Below are 17830 nucleotides of genomic sequence, written 5' to 3' on the forward strand. Positions count from 1 at the left end.
ATTTTGGGTAGTATATCATTATTCCTCAATGAGTCTACTAAAATAAAAGAGTACTCTTATGAGTCCAAAATCTTTCCATTGAGCCTAACACCTCAAAACTTTTTCACAGAAAATCTATTTGAAATATGTTTTCTGGTTTTGAATTTAGAATGGATTCACTCGAAACACTACAGAGAAATAATCTATTTATGGCTTTGGTCCTGTGGAGCAAGAGGCAGACAGTGTGGAGAAATTACATTCAGGTGGTTCATTCTGCTCATGATGAATCTTGCTCTGGAGAGGTGAACAGAAACATTTTAACTTTTCCCTGTAAGGATATTTAAAGAGGTTTGCATCAAGGTTCAGGGACCTTGTCTTGGAGCTCTTGTTTCCTCTCCCAGGAATTAATTATCTCCTTTGATGGAAAGGCTTTGTCTTAGAAACAGTATTCTAAGGAGACGTGTTGACAAACACTCATTCTTAGGTGGAGAATTGTATTTCCTACACTTGGAACCTAAGCCTGTGAGTCTCCTTCCCCTCTGTGTCCTGGGTTGTTCAGAAAACTGAATGCCAGGGCACTCGAATGGCTCAGGGATTGAGCATCTGCCTTTGGCTCAGGTCATGATCCTGGGACCCTTGGATGAAGAGTCTTGCATCAGGCTCCCTGCAGGGAGCCTACTTCTCCCTCTGCCTATGTCTCTGCCTCTCTCTATGTGCCTCTCATGAATAAATAAATAAAATTACAAAGAGAGAAAGAAAGCCAGATTCCATGTAAATAGAAGGATGCCATAATTCCAGTGTATCTGTGATGTAGTTCCCCTGTAGGCTCACATCACAGAGGAGTTTCTCCTTAATAATCAATATTAAATCTTTTTAGGAACCCACTAATGATTCCTTAAGATCTAGAGCAGTGAGGGCATAAAGCAAATGGACAGCCATTTTAAAGTTCTTGGACCTCTTTTTCTTTGGCTTATTGAAATATCATGAACAAATAAAGTTGTGTGAATTTAAGATGTATAACTTGATATGTTAACATAAGTATACATTGTGAAGTAATCACCACAACCAAGCTATTTAACATTTCATCACTCAGGAAAAAGAGAGAACTTTTCCTCTAAGGTCAGAAACATGACAGGGATGCCCACTCACCACTGTTGTTCAATATAATACTAGAAGTCCTAGCCCCAGCAATCAGAAATCAAAAAGAAACAAAAGGCATTCAAATTGATAAAGAAGGAGCCAAACTCTCTCCCTTCACAGATGACATGATACTTTTTGTGGAAAACCCAAAGACTCCACCCCAAAATTACTAAAACTCATACCACAATTCAGCAAAGTGGCTGGATATAAAAATCAATGCACAGAAATAAGTTGCATTTCTATACACTAACAATGAGACAGAAGAAAGAGAAATTAAGGAATCAATCCCATTTATAACTGCACCAAAATCATAAGATATGTAGGAATAAACCTAACCAAAGAAGTAAAGGATCTGTACTCTAAAAACTATAGAACACTTATGAAAGAAAAAGAAGAAGACACAAAGGAATAGAGAAACCTTCCATGCTCATGGATTGGAAGAATAGTTAATGTTAAAATGTCTATGCTACCCAGAGCAATCTATGCATTCAATGCAATCCCTATCAGAATACCATTGACATTTTTCACAAAACTGGAAAAAGTAATCCTAAAATTTGTATGGAATCAAAAAAGACCCTGAGGTCCCTGAGCCAGAGGAATCTTGAAGAAGAAAACTAAAACTGGTGCATCTCAATGTCAGACTTCAAGCCATATTACAAAGCTGTGATCATCAAGACCGTATGTACTGGCACAAAAATAGGCACTTATGTCAGTGGAACAGAATAGAGAACCCAGAAATGGACTCTCAACTCTATGGTCATCTCATCTTTGACAAAGCAGGAAAGAGTATCCAATGGAGAAAAGACAGTCTTTTCAACAAGTGGTGTTTGGATAATTGGACAGTCACATGTAGAATGAAACCAGACAAAAATGAATTGAAAATGGATGAAAGATCTACATGTGAGACAAGAATCCATCAAAATTGTAGAGGAAAACAGAGGTGGCAACCTCTTTGATCTCAGCTGCAGGAACTTCTTGCTAGACACATCTCCAAAAACAATGGAAACAAAACCAAAAAACTATTTGGACTTCATCAAGCTAAAAAGCTTCTGCACAATAAAGGAAACACTCAACAAATCTAAAGGCAACTTATAGAATGGGAGAAGATATTTGCAAATGACATATCACATAAAGGAAAACCTTTTTTAGTATCCAAAACCTATAAAGAAATACTTAGATAATAATACACTTATACTTGGTGATTTCAATCTAGCTCTTTCTATACTCGATAGGTCTTCTAAGCAAAACATCTCCAAAGAAACGAGGGCTTTAAATGATACACTGGACCAGATGGATTTCACAGATATCTACAGAACTTTACATCCAAACTCAACTGAATACACATTCTTCTCAAGCGCACATGGAACTTTCTCCAGAATAGACCACATATTGGGTCACAAATCGGGTCTGAACCGATACCAAAAGATTGGGATTGTCCCCTGCATATTCTCGGACCATAATGCCTTGAAATTAGAACTAAATCACAACAAGAAGTTTGGAAGGACCTCAAACACATGGAGGTTAAGGACCATCCTGCTAAAAGATAAAAGGGTCAACCAGGAAATTAAGGAAGAATTAAAAAGATTCATGGAAACTAATGAGAATGAAGATACAACCGTTCAAAATCTTTGGGATGCAGCAAAAGCAGTCCTAAGGGGGAAATACATCGCAATACAAGCATCCATTCAAAAACTGGAAAGAACTCAAATACAAAAGCTAACCTTACACATAAAGGAGCTAGAGAAAAAACAGCAAATAGATCCTACATCCAAGAGAAGAAGGGAGTTAATAAAGATGCGAGCAGAACTCAACGAAATCGAGACCAGAAGAACTGTGAAACAGATCAACAGAACCAGGAGTTGGTTCTTTGAAAGAATTAATAAGATAGATAAACCATTAGCCAGCCTTATTAAAAAGAAGAGAGAGAAGACTCAAATTAATAAAATCATGAATGAGAAAGGAGAGATCACTACCAACACCAAGGAAATACAAACGATTTTAAAACCATATTATGAACAGCTATACGCCAATAAATTAGGCAATCTAGAAGAAATGGACGCATTCCTGGAAAGCCACAAACTACCAAAACTGGAACAGGAAGAAATAGAAAACCTGAACAGGCCAATAACCAGGGAGGAAATTGAAGCAGTCATCAAATACCTCCCAAGACACAAGAGTCCAGGGCCAGATGGCTTCCCAGGAGAATTTTATCAAACGTTTAAAGAAGAAATCATACCTATTCTCCTAAAGCTGTTTGGAAAGATAGAAAGAGATGGAGTACTTCCAAATTCGTTCTATGAAGCCAGCATCACCTTAATTCCAAAGCCAGACAAAGACCCCGCCAAAAAGGAGAATTACAGACCAATATCCCTGATGAACATGGATGCAAAAATTCTCAACAAGACACTGGCCAATAGGATCCAACAGTACATTAAGAAAATTATTCACCATGACCAAGTAGGATTTATCCCTGGGACACAAGGCTGGTTCAACACCCGTAAAACAATCAATGTGATTCATCATATCAGCAAGAGAAAAACCAAGAACCATATGATCCTCTCATTGGATGCAGAGAAAGCATTTGACAAAATACAGCATCCATTCCTGATCAAAACTCTTCAGAGTGTAGGGATAGAGGGAACATTCCTCGACATCTTAAAAGCCATCTATGAAAAGCCCACAGCAAATATCATTCTCTTTTTTTTTTCATTTTTTTTTATTGGTGTTCAATTTACTAACATACAGAATAACACCCAGTGCCCGTCACCCATTCACTCCCACCCCCCGCCCTCCTCCCCTTCTACCACCCCTAGTTCGTTTCCCAGAGTTAGCAGTCTTTACGTTCTGTCTCCCTTTCTGATATTTCCCACACATTTCTTCCCCCTTCCCTTATATTCCCTTTCACTATTATTTATATTCCCCAAATGAATGAGAACATATAATGTTTGTCCTTCTCCGACTGACTTACTTCACTCAGCATAATACCCTCCAGTTCCATCCACGTTGAAGCAAATGGTGGGTATTTGTCATTTCTAATAGCTGAGTAATATTCCATTGTATACATAAACCACATCTTCTTTATCCATTCATCTTTCGTTGGACACCGAGGCTCCTTCCACAGTTTGGCTATCGTGGCCATTGCTGCTAGAAACATCGGGGTGCAGGTGTCCCGGCGTTTCATTGCATTTGTATCTTTGGGGTAAATCCCCAACAGTGCAATTGCTGGGTCGTAGGGCAGGTCTATTTTTAACTGTTTGAGGAACCTCCACACAGTTTTCCAGAGTGGCTGCACCAGTTCACATTCCCACCAACAGTGTAAGAGGGTTCCCTTTTCTCCGCATCCTCTCCAACATTTGTTGTTTCCTGCCTTGTTAATTTTCCCCATTCTCACTGGTGTGAGGTGGTATCTCATTGTAGTTTTGATTTGTATTTCCCTCATGGCAAGTGATGCAGAACATTTTCTCATATGCATGTTGGCCATGTCTATGTCTTCCTCTGTGAGATTTCTGTTCATGTCTTTTGCCCATTTCATGATTGGATTGTTTGTTTCTTTGGTGTTGAGTTTAATAAGTTCTTTGTAGATCTTGGAAACTAGCCCTTTATCTGATATGTCATTTGCAAATATCTTCTCCCATTCTGTAGGTTGTCTTTGAGTTTTGTTGACTGTATCCTTTGCTGTGCAAAAGCTTCTTATCTTGATGAAGCCAGCATCACCTTAATTCCAAAGCCAGACAAAGACCCCGCCAAAAAGGAGAATTACAGACCAATATCCCTGATGAACATGGATGCAAAAATTCTCAACAAGATACTGGCCAATAGGATCCAACAGTACATTAAGAAAATTATTCACCATGACCAAGTAGGATTTATCCCTGGGACACAAGGCTGGTTCAACACCCGTAAAACAATCAATGTGATTCATCATATCAGCAAGAGAAAAACCAAGAACCATATGATCCTCTCATTGGATGCAGAGAAAGCATTTGACAAAATACAGCATCCATTCCTGATCAAAACTCTTCAGAGTGTAGGGATAGAGGGAACATTCCTCGACATCTTAAAAGCCATCTATGAAAAGCCCACAGCAAATATCATTCTCAATGGGGAAGCACTGGGAGCCTTTCCCCTAAGATCAGGAACAAGACAGGGATGTCCACTCTCACCACTGCTATTCAACATAGTACTGGAAGTCCTAGCCTCAGCAATCAGACAACAAAAAGACATTAAAGGCATTCAAATTGTCAAAGAAGAAGTCAAACTCTCCCTCTTCGCCGATGACATGATACTCTACATAGAAAACCCAAAAGTCTCCACCCCAAGATTGCTAGAACTCATACAGCAATTCGGTAGCGTGGTAGGATAAAAAAATCAATGCCCAGAAGTCAGTGGCATTTCTATACACTAACAATGAGACTGAAGAAAGAGAAATTAAGGAGTCAATCCCATTTACAATTGCACCCAAAAGCATAAGATACCTAGGAATAAACCTCACCAAAGATGTAAAGGATCTATACCCTCAAAACTATAGAACACTTCTGAAAGAAATTGAGGAAGACACAAAGAGATGGAAAAATATTCCATGCTCATGGATTGGCAGAATTAATATTGTGAAAATGTCAATGTTACCAGGGCAATATACACGTTTAATGCAATCCCTATCAAAATACCATGGACTTTCTTCAGAGAGTTAGAACAAATTATTTTAAGATTTGTGTGGAATCAGAAAAGACCCCGAATAGCCAGGGGAATTTTAAAAAAGAAAACCATATCTGGGGGCATCACAATGCCAGATTTCAGGTTGTACTACAAAGCTGTGGTCATCAAGACAGTGTGGTACTGGCACAAAAACAGACACATAGATCAGTGGAACAGAATAGAGAATCCAGAAGTGGACCCTGAACTTTATGGTCAACTAATATTCGATAAAGGAGGAAAGACTATCCATTGGAAGAAAGACAGTCTCTTCAATAAATGGTGCTGGGAAAATTGGACATCCACATGCAGAAGAATGAAACTAGACCACTCTCTTTCACCATACACAAAGATAAACTCAAAATGGATGAAAGATCTAAATGTGAGACAAGATTCCATCAAAATCCTAGAGAAGAACACAGGCAACACCCTTTTTGAACTCGGCCACAGTAACTTCTTGCAAGATACATCCACGAAGGCAAAAGAAAGAAAAGAAGATGTGGTTTATGTATACAATGGAATATTACTCAGCTATTAAAAATGACAAATACCCACCATTTGCTTCAACGTGGATGGAACTGGAGGGTATTATGCTGAGTGAAGTAAGTCAGTCGGAGAAGGACAAACATTATATGTTCTCATTCATTTGGGGAATATAAATAATAGTGAAAGGGAAAATAAGGGAAGGGAGAAGAAATGTGTGGGAAATATCAGAAAGGGAGACAGAACGTAAAGACTGCTAACTCTGGGAAACGAACTAGGGGTGGTAGAAGGGGAGGAGGGCGGGGGGTGGGAGTGAATGGGTGACGGGCACTGGGTGTTATTCTGTATGTTAGTAAATTGAACACCAATAAAAAAAAAAGTATAAAAAAAATAAACCACATCTTCTTTATCCATTCATCTTTCGATGGACACCGAGGCTCCTTTCACAGTTTGGCTATCGTGGCCATTGCTGCTAGAAACATCGGGGTGCAGGTGTCCCGGCGTTTCATTGCATTTGTATCTTTGGGGTAAATCCCCAACAGTGCAATTGCTGGGTCGTAGGGCAATATATTTTTAACTGTTTGAGGAACCTCCACACAGTTTTCCAGAGTGGCTGCACCAGTTCACATTCCCACCAACAGTGTATGAGGGTTCCCTTTTCTCCGCATCCTCTCCAACATTTGTTGTTTCCTGCCTTGTTAATTTTCCCCCTTCTCACTGGTGTGAGGTGGTATCTCATTGTAGTTTTGATTTGTATTTCCCTGATGGCAAGTGATGCAGAGCATTTTCTCATATGCATGTTGGCCATGTCTATGTCTTCGTCTGTGAGATTTCTGTTCATGTCTTTTGCCCATTTCATGATTGGATTGTTTGTTTCTTTGGTGTTGAGTTTAATAAGTTCTTTATAGATCTTGGAAACTAGCCCTTTATCTGATATGTCATTTGCAAATATCTTCTCCCATTCTGTAGGTTGTCTTTGAGTTTTGTTGACTGTATCCTTAGCTGTGCAAAAGCTTCTTATCTTGATGAAGTCCCAATAGTTCATTTTTGCTTTTGTTTCTTTTGCCTTCGTGGATGTATCTTGCAAGAAGTTACTATGGCCTAGTTCAAAAAGTGTGTTGCCTGTGTTCTTCTCTAGGATTTTGATGGAATCTTGTCTCACATTTAGATTTTTCATCCATTTTGAGTTATCTTTGTGTATGGTGAAAGAGTGTGGTCTAGTTTCATTCTTCTGCATGTGGATGTCCAATTTTCCCAGCACCATTTATTGAAGAGACTGTCTTTCTTCCAATGGATAGTCTTTCCTCCTTTATCGAATATTAGTTGACCATAAAGTTCAGGGTCCACTTCTGGATTCTCTATTCTGTTCCACTGATCTATGTGTCTGTTTTTGTGCCAGTACCACGCTGTCTTGATGACCACAGCTTTGTAGTACAACCTGAAATCTGGCATTGTGATGCCCCCAGATATGGTTTTCTTTTTTAAAATTCCCCTGGCTATTCAGGGTCTTTTCTGATTCCACACAAATCTTAAAATAATTTGTTCTAACTCTCTGAAGAAAGTCCATGGTATTTTGATAGGGATTGCATTAAACGTGTATATTGCCCTGGGTAACATTGACATTTTCACAATATTAATTCTGCCAATCCATGAGCATGGAATATTTTTCCATCTCTTTGTGTCTTCCTCAATTTCTTTCAGAAGTGTTCTATAGTTTTGAGGGTATAGATCCTTTACATCTTTGGTGAGGTTTATTCCTAGGTATCTTATGCTTTTGGGTGCAATTGTAAATGGGATTGACTCCTTAATTTCTCTTTCTTCAGTCTCATTGTTAGTGTATAGAAATGCCACTGACTTCTGGGCATTGATTTTGTATCCTGCCACGCTACCGAATTGCTGTATGAGTTCTAGCAATCTTGGGGTGGAGACTTTTGGGTTTTCTATGTAGAGTATCATGTCATCGGCGAAGAGGGAGAGTTTGACTTCTTCTTTGCCAATTTGAATGCCTTTAATGTCTTTTTGTTGTCTGATTGCTGAGGCTAGGACTTCCAGTACTATGTTGAACAGCAGTGGTGAGAGTGGACATCCGTGTCTTGTTCGTGATCTTAGGGGAAAGGCTCCCAGTGCTTCCCCATTGAGAATGATATTTGCTGTGGGCTTTTCATAGAAAGCATTTGACAAAATACAGCATCCATTCCTGATCAAAACTCTTCAGAGTGTAGGGACAGAGGGAACATTCCTCAACATCTTAAAAGCCATCGGTGAATAATTTTCTTAATGTATTGTTGGATCCTATTGGCTAGTATCTTGTTGAGAATTTTTGCATCTATCTTCATCAGGGATATTGGTCTGTAATTCTCCTTTTTGGTGGGGTCTTTGTCTGGTTTTGGAATTAAGGTAATGCTGGCCTCATAGAACGAATTTGGAAGTACTCCATCTCTTTCTATCTTTCCAAACAGCTTTAGGAGAATAGGTATGGTTTCTTCTTTAAACGTTTGATAGAATTCCCCTGGGAAGCATCTGGCCCTGGACTCTTGTGTCTTGGGAGGTTTTTGATGACTGCTTCAATTTCCTCCCTGGTTATTGGCCTGTTCAGGTTTTCTATTTCTTCCTGTTCCAGTTTTGGTAGTTTGTGGCTTTCCAGGAATGCGTCCATTTATTCTAGATTGCCTAATTTATTGGCGTATAGCTGTTCATAATATGTTTTTAAAATCGTTTGTATTTCCTTGGTGTTGGTAGTGATCTCTCCTTTCTCATTCATGATTTTATTAATTTGAGTCTTCTCTCTCTTCTTTTTAATAAGTTTGGCTAATGGTTTATCTGTCTTATTAATTCTTTCAAAGAACCAACTCCTGGTTTTGTTGATCTGTTCCACAGTTCTTCTGGTCTCGATTTCATTGAGTTCTGCTCAAATCTTTAAGTCTCTTTTTCTTCTGGGTGTAGGATCTATTTGCTGTTTTTTTTCTAGCTCCTTTAGGTGTAAGGTTAGCTTTTGTATTGAGTTCTTTCCAGTTTTTGAATGGATTTTTGTATTGCGATGTATTTCCCCCTCAGGACTGCTTTTGCTGCATCCCAAAGATTTTGAACGGTTGTATCTTCATTCTCATTAGTTTCCATGAATCTTTTTAATTCTTCCTTAATTTCCTGATTGACCTTTTCATCTTTTAGCAGGATGGTCCTTAACCTCCACGTGTTTGAGGTCCTTTCAAACTTCTTGTTGTGATTTAGTTCTAATTTCAAGGCTTATGGTCTGAGAATATGCAGGGGACTATCCCAATTTTTTGGTATCTGTTCAGACCCGATTTGTGACCCAGCATGTGGTCTATTTCGGAGAAAGTTCCATGTGCACTTGAGAAGAATGTGTATTCAGTTGAGTTTGGATGTAAAGTTCTGTAGATATCTGTGAAATCCATCTGGTCCAGTGTACCATTTAAAGCTCTTGTTTCTTTGGAGATGTTGTGTTTAGAAGACCTATCAAGAGTAGAAAGTGCTAGAATGAAGTCACCATGTATAAGTGTATTATTATCCAAGTATGTCTTAACTTTGCTTATTAATTGATTGATATATTTGGCAGCTCCCACATTCAGGGCATATATATTTAGGATTGTTAAGTCCTCTTGTTGGATAGATCCTTTAAGTATGATATAGTGTCCCTCTTCATCTCTCACTACAGTCTTCGGGATAAATTTTAGTTTATCTGATAATAAGGATGGCTACCCCTGCTTTCTTTTGAGGAGCATTTGAATGGTAAATGGTTCTCCAACCTTTTATTTTCAGGCTGTAGGTGTCCTTCTGTCTAAAATGAGTCTCTTGTAGACAGCAAATACATGGGTCCTGCTTTTTTATTCAGTCTGAAACCCTACGCCTTTTGATGGGTCATTAAGCCCGTTCACATTCAGAGTTACTATGGAAAGATATGAGTTTAGTGTCATCATGATATCTTCTCAGTCCTTTTTTTTTGTGGATTGTTCCACTGGACTTCTTCTTAAAGGAGAATTTTAAGAGTCCCCCTTAAAATTTCCTGCAGAACTGGTTTGAAGGTCACATATTCTTTCAGTTCCTGCCTGTCTTGGAAGCTCTTTATCTCTCCTTCCATTCTGAATGAGAGCCTTGCTGGGTAAAGTATTCTTGGTTGCATATTCTTCTCATTTAGGACCCTGAATATATCCTGCCAGCCGTTTCTGGCCTGCCAGGTCTCTGTGGAGAGGTCTGCTGTTACCCCAATACTCCTCCCCATAAAAGTCAGGGATATCTTGTCTCTTGCTGGTTTAAGGATATTCTCTTTATCTTTGTAATTTGCAAGATTAACTATTAAATGTTGAGGTGTTGAACGGTTTTTATTGATTTTAGGGGGGGATCTCTCTATCTTCTGGATCTGAATGCCTGTTTCCTTTCCCAGATTAGGATAGTTTTTAGCTATGATTTTTTCAAATACGTATTCTGGACCTCCATTCCTTTTGGCGCCCTCAGGAACCCCAATTAAACGTAGGTTTTTCTTCCTCAAGCTGTCGTTTATTTCCCTTAATCTGTCTTCATGGTCTTTTAATTGTTTGTCTGTTTTTTCCTCAGTTTCCCTCTTTGCCATCAATTTGTCTTCTATGTCACTCACTCGTTCTTCCACCTCGTTAACCCTTGTCATTAGGACTTCTAGTTTGGATTGCATGTCATTCAATTGATTTCTAATTTCTGCCTGATTAGATCTAAATTCTGCAGTCATGAAGTCTCTTGAGTCTTTTATGCTTTTTTCTAGAGCCACCAGTAGCTGTATAATAGTGCTTCTGAATTGGCTTTCTGACATTGAATTGAAATCCAGATTTTGTAACTCTGTGGGAGAGAGGACTGTTTCTGATTCTTTCTTTTGAGGTGAGGTTTTCCTTCTAGTCATTTTGCTCGGTACAGAGTGGCCCAAAACAAGTTGTTTTGGTAAAAGGAGTAAAAGAGAGGAGAGAAAGAAGGACAGAAAAGAGAAAAAGAAAAAAGAAAAAAGGAAGAAAAAAAGAAAAAGAGAAGAATTGAGAAAGAAAAAGAAAGGAAAAAAAAAGGGTGGGGGAAGCAAACAGAAATCAAAAAGCAAAGAAAAAAAAAACACAGGGGAATATCTTCTGATTCTGTATACCGTAAGTCCCTTGACTTCCCCTGGAACTTGTCCGTCTAGCTGGTCTTCTGGGGGAGGGGCCTGTTGTGCTGATTTTCAGGTGTTAGCACTTGGGGGAGCTGCTCTGGCCCCTGCTTACAGGGCTCAGTGGGGGTTGTTTACCCCGTGAGGCCCCAGGTGGAACAACCGCAGTGGCGAGGCCAGCTCTGGAAACCTGCAGTCAGCTCCCACAGTAGCTCCGGAGCTCTCCGTCTGCAGGGCCTGGAGGCTCCGGGGCGGGGCCGCTGATCTGCTCAGCTCGGGGCAGGAGCGTCCTTGCTGTCCTGGGCCCTCCCGGCCTCTGCCTGTCCCGGGGGAGGCCGGATCCTGGGCTGTGTCCCGGCGCCCTGTGCTCCCGGTCTGCGCTGTTGGATTCGTGCTCCCGCCCCACCCCCCCTCCGCGGAGCCGCCGCCCGAGCCCCCCGAGCTGCTCCGGGTCCCGCCGTGCGCGCTGCAGCCCTTAGGGAGTTCGGCGCACTCTCCTGGGCGCGCAGTTGCTCTGTTACTGTCCCGGGGAGCCCGAGGGCATCCCCGCCCTCCTGGTTCCTGCTCCAGCTCCCCGTGAGCCCCTTTCCGCCCGGGAAGGTCGGTGCAGCTCCTGCTCCTCCGGGACGGGGCTCTCCTGTCCTGGGGACACTCGCCCCGGCCTCAGCCCGGCTCCTCGCGGGGCCCCTCCCCCTTGGAGGCCTTTTGTTTCTTTCTTTCTCCCCGCCCCCCCCCCCCCCCCGTCTTCCTTCCTTGATAGAAGCACGAACTCTTCTCACTGTAGCATTCCAGCTGTTGTCTCTTTAAATCTCAGGCCGAATTCGTAGGTTTTCAGGATGATTTGAAGGTTGTCTAGGTGGGGAACAGGTGACTTGGGGACCCTACTCTTCCGCCATCTTGCCCCTCCCTCCTGCATCTGTCTGGAATTATTTTTGAGAAGGATTTTAACCACAATTCTATTTCTTTACCTGATATAGGACTATTCTGGTTTTCTATTTCTTTTTCAGTCAGATCTTGTAATACTTTTCAAAATAATTGGGTTTTAGTTGTCAAATGTATTGGCATTAGTTTGTCATAATATTTCCTAGTATCCTGTTAATGTCTGCAAAATATGTAATGATCTATTATCTTTTATTCTTTCCCTTTTTTAGAGACAGAGAGAGTACACTTGCATATGAGAGGTAGTGGGAGAGGGCTGAAGAAGAGGGAGAGAGAAAATCTGAAGCAGGCTCCATGCCCAGTGTGGATCCCAACCCCAGGCACAATCTCACAACCCTGAGATCATCACCTGAGCCAAAGTCAAGAGTTGGATGCTTAACTGATGGAACCACCAGACACCCCATGTTTTATTCTCGATATGAGTGATTTGCCTCTTTTTCCTCTTATCCTTTCTTACTCTTCCTCCTTCTCTCTCCCTTCCTCTTTGTTATTCTAGCTAAAGTTTTGTCAATTTTATTTAAGCTTTTCAAAGAACCAGCTTTTCATCTCATTGATTTTTTTCTATTGTTTTTCATTTTCTGTTTCATCAATTTTTGTTCTTGTCCTTATGATTTCCTATCTTCTACTTTCTGATTAATTTCCTCTTATTTTTCTACCTGTGTAATCATCACAACTACCTAATTGCAGAACATTTTTATCACGTTATACCAGTTATAGAGTCCATTTCTAGTTCTCCCTTCCATAGCCCCTGTAGCCAGCCACTAACCTGTTTTCCATTTCTATAGATTTGTTGATTCTGGATATTTTATATACATAAATAACTTTTTGAGAACCACCAACTTTTTTCCTCATCTCTAGACCATTTATATCCCTATAATAATAGGGATAATAAATAAAAATAAGGTATAACAAAGTAATGTATCAGATTTTTAATTATTCCTCATTTCAAGAAGCTGGTTACAATTGGGGTTTTTCAGCTGCTTTATGCATTTTAACTCTTCTGCTAAAGTAATTTTCAGCTAATTGATAGTGACAATGAAAGCTTGTAGTCAACTTGAATATATGATTGGAAAAGTACAATTGATTGGTCTTAACTCTAACAGAATAGAACCACAAATGCCATTGGTGGGCTCACACATAAACCTTGTTCATTGTTGACATTCACCAAATGGTATAGTCTGGCTCAATCTCCTCTCTTACGTATCTAATCTAGACCTTGGGTAATGTTTTTGTAGGTTCAACTTCAACATTACTTTGTCTCCAAGAATTCCACCTCCACACTAGTTTAAGGCATGTTCCTATTATGGCACTGTGTTCTTTTTTTATAATGCTCACCGCTGTCTCTTCTTTTTTTAATAGTTGAATTCTTTCATATGAGGGCAGAGACACTATCTGGGCTGTGGGGGCAAATATGTATTTAAAGTTTAGTTTTATGGGTTGCCTGTGTGGCTCAGTCAGTTAAGCATCCAACTCCTGATTTCAGCTCAGGTCATGATCTTGGGGTCCTGGGATTGAGCCCCATGTTGGGCTCCATGGTCAGTGGGGAGTCTGCTTCAGGGTTCTTTCTCTCCCACTTACTCTGCCCCTCCTCCCCCTCATGCATGTTTTCTGTACGTCTCTAAAATAAATAAATAAATCTTTAAAAATGAATAAATAAATTTTAGTTCTGTCACCCCTCAGCTTCTGATCATGGTTAAATTACCTATATTCAGTTCCTGTTTCCTCATTTGTAGAATGAAAATTAATAATAGTGCCCATCACAAAGTGTACGTCATGTATTGTGTTTAAAACAGAGCTTGGCACATAGCACTCACTAGTTACCATTATTATTATTGAACAACACTGTGCCTGGTATATTTTAGATGTTCCATGAACATTTATTGGGGAAAAAAAGAAACAAATAATCTAAGGTTCTAACTAGGAATAATTATCCTATTCCTGGAGATAAAATCTAACCCTTGTCAAAAAAGTCCTTCTCTAGTCAGAGGGACTATAGGAGGAAGAGAGAAGCATTTGGCTGCATTTTGGCAAAGAGTCCTAAAATTAACTACTCTTCCTTTGGGGGAATAGCATAGAGGTGAGTCACCATTTAAATAAAACTGATACCTTTCTCGTGGGAATTGAAGGAGTTGAGAAGCAGGACTGTGAGGATTCCTTGGCAGAGTGAACCATAAAGGCAGCACCTCTTCTTGACTATATCTGTGGCTGGACATGGGGAGCTAGTGAAATGATGGGAGAAAACAGTGCACCCCAAGGACCAAAGTACGTGGCTCAGCACTAAGCATAAATGCTCTGAAAAAAGGCTCAGAATTGGCTTCAAGAGATTCCTCATCTCAGAGACTTTTAGTCGACTGCTGATGTTTTGGTAATTGAATTTACTTTTCTGGCTCCATGTGCTTAGGGCCTGTATCAAGTCTCTCACAACAACGTCTACAGAAAAAATCTTAAAAATCTATAGATTGCTGTGAATCCCACAGAAATAGAAATGTGCTAACCTGCTGAAGCTCCTCCCCATTCCTCCCAGCCCAAATTCCTTTTAAATATAAAGTGAATGTGTCTACTATCTGGAATAATTTCTTATCTGAACAAATCATGCCAGGGTGAGAAGTCCCAGGCATATAACATATAGGGAGGATTGGTATGTAAGAAGAGCATAATTTTCTTCTTTTTGATTTCTGGAAACACTTTGATTCTTTTCTTTGAACAGTAAATTTACATAAATTAAATGACTATGACTTGGGTTTCATATACCTTGAATTGAAGATAACCCTAATGGAGTTAAGTATTATTGAAGTTGCAAAGGACCAACTCTTGACAAGACAGTAGTTTATAACCCTCAGCACCAAGGTAGGCAAAAACAACTTTTTTTTTTCTGACCAGTGTGTATGTAAGGACAACCTATGACTTCTTGATTTGTCAGCATTTTTCTCTGATGTTGACCCAGAGGACCATAATCAGCAAGTAAATTTGATAAAAAGTTCAGATTTCAGATGCAGCACTTGTTGGAAAATTCCAACATCTAAAGTCATAGATGACTTTAGTAAGTGTAGTGTCTCCATTTTCTCCCTCTTGCCTTTTTTTTCTCTTTTTCCTTTTTGGTTTTACCTTTTCTCCTCTTTCTTTCTCGTTTTCTCCCTTTGTTCTGTCTCTACATCTCTTTTGTTGCTCTCTCTCAAGTGCTTTCCCCTCCTTTTAAAAATTTAAATTCAATTAGCCAACTTATAGTATATTATTAGTTGCAGATGTAGTGTTCAATAATTCATCAGTTGCCTATAACACCTAGTACTTATCACGTCACAGACCTTCCTTAGTGTCCATCACACAGTTATCCCATCCACCCTCTTACCTCCCCTCCAGCAACCCTCAGTTTGTTTCCTATAGTTAAGAGTCTCTCATGATTTGTCCCCTTTCTGATGACTTCCCATTCAGTTTTCCCTCCATCCCCCCATGCTACTCTGACCTGTTTCTTATACCCTAGTGTTCAAATGCTTTCTAATACCTCATATTGGTCATCACTGTGGATGTAAAATTGAATAGGGTTATAAAACTAGTAAGACACAACACTGTACAAAGCACTTATTTGAATAATGAACAAGGTTTATATGATTTCCTGTTTCCTGGAAAAATCTATGCTTGGTCATAGAGTTAAATTTGGAAGGAGTATATTATTTTGTATTTGGAATACATCTTCAACAAATCAATTAATCAATAGAGAATACACTCCACAAACAAAGCAAGCAAATTAAATAATAATATTTATATTAAAGAGTCTTTTAATCACTTGCTTAAAATTTTTTTCTTAAATCTTATGACCTTTCTTTTTGACATTTATTACTTTTACTTTTTCTCCTGTTTCTTCTCATTTGGTTAGCTTACATTTTTAGAATCTTTGCCTTTTGGAGATGTTCAGAGACAATTTTGAAAGATTTCTTTGGTGATACTCTTGTGAGAACAGTAAAATCATATTAACAACAACAATAGTAAATTTAAAATGATTTGATCTTCATGACACTCCTAAATACAGATATATTTATTCCCCACTTTAACAGATGAAAACGTTGAATCCCAGAGAGATAAAATAAATTGATGCTATGCAGTCAGTAAGTGGTGTATCCCAGATTCTAAACTAAGTCTTTGAATTTAAGCTCACTTCTCTTTGCTCTTTTTCTTTTTTTTTTTTTTTCTTTTTTATTTTAATTTTTTTTAATTTTTTTTAATTTATTTTTTATTGGTGTTCAATTTACTAACATACAGAATAACCCCCAGTGCCCGTCACCCATTCACTCCCAACCCCCGCCCTCCTCCCCTTCTACCACCCCTAGTTCGTTTCCCAGAGTTAGGAGTCTTTACGTTCTGTCTCCCTTTCTGATATTGAATATTACTCAGCTATTAGAAATGACAAATACCCACCATTTGCTTCAACATGGATGGAACTGGAGGGTATTATGCTGAGTGAAGTAAGTCAGTCGGAGAAGGACAAACATTATATGTTCTCATTCATTTGGGGAATATAAATAATAGTGAAAGGGAATAGAAGGGAAGGGAGAAGAAATGTGTGGGAAATATCAGAAAGGGAGACAGAACGTAAAGACTCTTTTTCCTTTATATTTCTCTCCCTCCTTCTTTTGTCTCTTTTTTTCTTCTCCCTCTCTCAGTGAATGCTTTATGACTGTTTACTTTTTGGCCATCACTGGGAATATAAAAATTAATGATTACAATTGCATTAAGGCATATTTTTGCCTTCAGGAATGCACCCTGTTGAAGAATGAGAGATGAGTACCAGACAATGTGGCACAAGCCTTTAGGGTGATTTACCACCTTCTGTGAGATTAGGAGGAGGTAGCAATACCATTTTTAGTCTTAAGAAAGCTGAGAAGCTACCACACAGGTAAAGTATGAAAAAACATGGCTTGTGAAAGAATCTTTATATGTCTTTGAGTATTTTGCATGACCTCAATTATAACAAATTGGATTTTTCACTGGTAAACATATCCAGCAATTTTGGAGGTAAAATACACAAATCTTTGGGTATTTGTGAATGTCCCACATCCATGGCTATATCATTGATTGGCTCTTCCAAATTGATGCATAGCATTTTTTTTTCTGATTTTAAATGTTGCACATTTTGTTGTAGAAAATTAAAACAAGGGATGCCTGGGTGGCTCAGTTGATTAAGCCTCTTGATTTCAGCTTAGGTCATGATTTCAGGGTCATGGGATTGAGCCTGTACTGGGTGTCGAGCTTGCTTAAGATTCTCTGCCACCCCATCTCCTTCTGCCTCTCTCCCTAACTTGTGTTCTCTTTCCTTCTCTTTCTCTCAAAAAAAAAATCAGGAAATTATAAAAAACACAATAGCACCTACATTGTCACTTATAAGAATACAAAAAATGAAACAGTCAATAGGGTTTTGGGCTTGTTTTCACCTTCTGCAAAACTAGAAAAAAATAAGGCATGCCATGAATATCCATTAGATGAAAG

The sequence above is a fragment of the Canis aureus genome, chromosome 21 (genome assembly GCF_053574225.1).
Source record: "Canis aureus isolate CA01 chromosome 21, VMU_Caureus_v.1.0, whole genome shotgun sequence".
Classification (NCBI taxonomy): domain Eukaryota; kingdom Metazoa; phylum Chordata; class Mammalia; order Carnivora; family Canidae; genus Canis; species Canis aureus.